The sequence below is a fragment of the Branchiostoma floridae genome, chromosome 1 (assembly GCF_000003815.2).
Source record: "Branchiostoma floridae strain S238N-H82 chromosome 1, Bfl_VNyyK, whole genome shotgun sequence".
In the NCBI taxonomy this organism is placed as follows: Eukaryota; Metazoa; Chordata; class Leptocardii; order Amphioxiformes; family Branchiostomatidae; genus Branchiostoma; species Branchiostoma floridae.
Genome location: NC_049979.1, coordinates 30,445,104 through 30,448,817, shown reverse-complemented (window position 1 = coordinate 30,448,817; position 3,714 = coordinate 30,445,104).

The following is a 3,714-nucleotide window of genomic DNA, read 5'->3' as shown; positions in this document are numbered from 1 at the left end:
GATTTGTAAGGATCCGAATCGTCAGGATCAAGCGCATACTAATGCCCTGAACCTGTTTACCTGCCAATTAATTGCCACTCTAAAAGATTCTGCAAATTCCACTATAACTCAAAGAACGTGTTGCAATTCCTTTAAACCTGTCCCTGGATAGAATGAGGTTGTTAAGGATTTGCATACGGCTGCACGTGAGGCCTACATTCTTTGGAGGGAAAGTGGCCGCCCTCGCTCAGGTCCCATTTTCTCCTTAATGAATAAAGCCAGGGCAAAATTTAAGTACGCCCTAAGACAGTGTAAACAGGAGGAAAACAGGGCAAGAGCCGACTCGACTGCGAAAAGTTTCAATGCCGGCCATACTAGAGAATTCTGGAAAAAGGTCCGTAGTACCAAATCCTCTCATTCTGTAATGCCTAACACTATAGATGGTTGCTCTGGGGCTGACAAGATTGCAGACATGTGGAAGAGTCATTTTGATAAATTGCTGAACTCTGTTAATAGTGAGGTGCATAGACCTGCTGTGATGTCTGATCTGTCGACAGGTTGCCTTTTGAATTTGATACAAGGATGAAAATCTTTGCTGTGGAAATATATGACATAATGAGAAATTTGCCCAATGGGAAAGCGTTTGGGTCTGACGAAATAAGTAATGAACACCTGAAATATGCGGGGCCTTAACTTAGCATATGCATATCACTATTGTTTTCAGCCACGCTTGTCCATAACTTCATTCCGAAAATTATATTAGATACTACCATAATCCCGGTGCTTAAAAGCAAATCTGGTAATATTTCTAGTAGTGATAATTATAGACCAATTGCCCTTGCACGGGTAACTTATCCAAAGTTCTGGAGGCCGTTTTATTGAACAGGCTAGAGCCATATCTTCAAACCACTGCTCATCAATTTGGTTTTAAACGTGGACAGGGACTCGACATGTGTGTGTTTACTTTAAAACAGACAATTGAGTACGTCGATGTAGATTAGACATCCAGGTAATAAGATACGCCAAAAATAGTTACTCAAGCAACTGGATATGGTTTTGACCGGCCATACTAGAGAATTCTGGAAAAAGGTCCGTAGTACCATATCCAGTTGCTTGAGTAACTATTTTTGGCGTAGACAATTGAGTACTACCGGGGTCTCGGTTCGCCAGTTTTTGCTTGTTTCTTGGACGCCTCCAAGGCTTTCGATAGGGTAAACCACTGGACTCTATTTAAGAAACTCCTTGACAGAAATGTGCCGGTGTATTTGGTGATGTTTCTGGTTTACTGGTACCAGAACCAGACAATGTGTATTAGATGGAACAATGTTTTGTCTCCCAGCTTTTATGTATCAAATGGTGTAAGGCAAGGGAGTCTTCTATCCCCACTATTATTCAATGTATATATTAATGACTTAAGTTCGAGACTCAGCAGTACTAAAGTAGGTTGCTATATAGGAGGCTTTCTTGTGAACCATCTTTTTTACGCTGACGACATGTCTTTGTTATGCCCTAGCCTCAAGTCTCTGCAAAATCTTGTAAGTACTTGTGAGGACTTTGGTTTAGAAAATGATTTGTTATTCAATGTGAACAAGACATGCTGTATGTACTTCCCGAGTGCTAGTTTGCCACTTCTATATCCGCTCCCGTCGATCAAACTGTATGGAGAGTGTTTGAGATTTGTGACATCATTTGTATACCTTGGAATTGCTATTAATGACAGACTGAGTGATGATGACTGTATTCTCGCCCAGCTAAGGGGTCTGTATTGTCGTGCAAATACTATAATTCGAAAATTTTGTCTGTGTTCACCTACTATTAAGAAAACACTGTTCATATCTCACTGCTCCCAACTCTTTGGTGCGCAGTTATGGAATTCTTTTCGTTCGAATGTTCTGTCGAAATGTCGCATTGCTTACAACAATTGTTTCCGTATAATAATGAATTTTCCTAGATCTTGTAGCGCAAGTGAAATGTTTGTATTTAACAATACGGATACCTTCGACGCCAGAAGGCGTAAACAGTGCCTTTCATTTGTAAATAGGCTTTTCAATTCATCCAATACCATTGTGCAGTCTGTGCTCTTTTTACCAGAATTCTTTCTTCCCCAACCTCTGGCGGCGCCTCTATACTTAGTCATAATATCTTCATGATGGTCTAAAATGTTGTACATATTGTATGTTTTTTTATGTTTGTCCATGTGTCCTATGGGCCAGTTAGAGCCTGAAATAAAGAAATGATAATAATGATAATAAGTGGGACGGTCCTTTGGTAAGTACAAACTATATTATTAAGTTTCAGTTTCTGGCAAAACTAGGTTTTAATTTTTTACTGGCATATCATGACATTTAATAGTTTAAAGCCTCAAACTTACCTGCCCACCTCTGCTTATAACTTGCAACGTCTTCATACTGGCCAATGGACAACAGGAACTCATGTCGGGTTGAAGATACGAAAGAACAAACAGCTGAGTGGTATATAATTGATGATCTTGTAAAAGATTGGGCTTGGGAAATTTCACAGGTATTCAATGTATCCCAAAGGTCTTACAGTTTGTGTATATAGTGAGCTAGAATCAGTAGCGTGCATTCAGTTAACCATACATCTGATTGATCAATATCCTGTTCAAGTTGGAAATATAAGTCATATGTAGTCAATCAATAGATGCCCAGATTAGTTTTTGACAAATGTAACCGTGCTATGCGTTTTGACTTCTAATTTGTCTAATTAATTCGCTGTAGCGCCATAGACTGTAGTCACATACTATTGTTGAAAAATGTTTGCGGTAGTTTTAAGGTGGCTATGAAGTGGTCCCCGCAAAAGGGGCAAAAATAAAACTTCCACGAAAATTTCTGCATTTACAGTATACTCTTGGTAACAACCATACAGGACGGGGGCCCTTATCTAGTGGGGTATTTTCAAAGGAGGACTTGGGCCCCAACCAATACAGTACAGTAGAATGGAATTAAAATGGCTCTGACAGAAATTGCACAAAATCTATGTTGGGATGGATGTTGTTTATCTAATACTTGGCTCGTGATGGGTTGTGAGACAAACACACACACACACACACACACACACACACACACACAAACACACACACACACAAATACACACACACACACACATTACTCCTCATAAGACGGCTAGAAGTAGTTGTTAATATTAGTTAAAAACAATGTATCGTTGGTCACGATCATACAGGGACTCTGTTCGGTGGGGGCCTCAGTTTTAAAGCCCTGACCTGGGCCCCAATACATAACAGTTCATACAGGGACTCTGTTCGGTGGGGAGTTTTCAAACCCTGAGCTGGGCCCCAATACATTACAGTTGAGTGATTTTGAATAGACTGGCTCTGACAGCAATTACACTTAATGTATGCAGGGATGTTGTTAGTTGGTTCACTGCACGAAAATGACTTCGAATCCTGATAAATACGACGGATCCGAAATCGGGCGACATGCCAAACACGGAACGTTTCCAAGCGAATCCGGACAAATCCATGATCTTTACTCGAATACGACGATGCACCGCCAATCGGACCGATTCCGGTGCCGTATACCTCTCGAATACGAGCTTTCTCGAATCCTGACTGATACGGCGGCGTATTTTGGTAAATCCGTGATTTTGATGAGAATGTTCACATTGAATATAATTACCAACAGTACACCGCACTACTAAGACTCTTGTAAGTGCAATCAGGAAGCGCAGAAAAGACGAATAAAATCCGACTGCCGG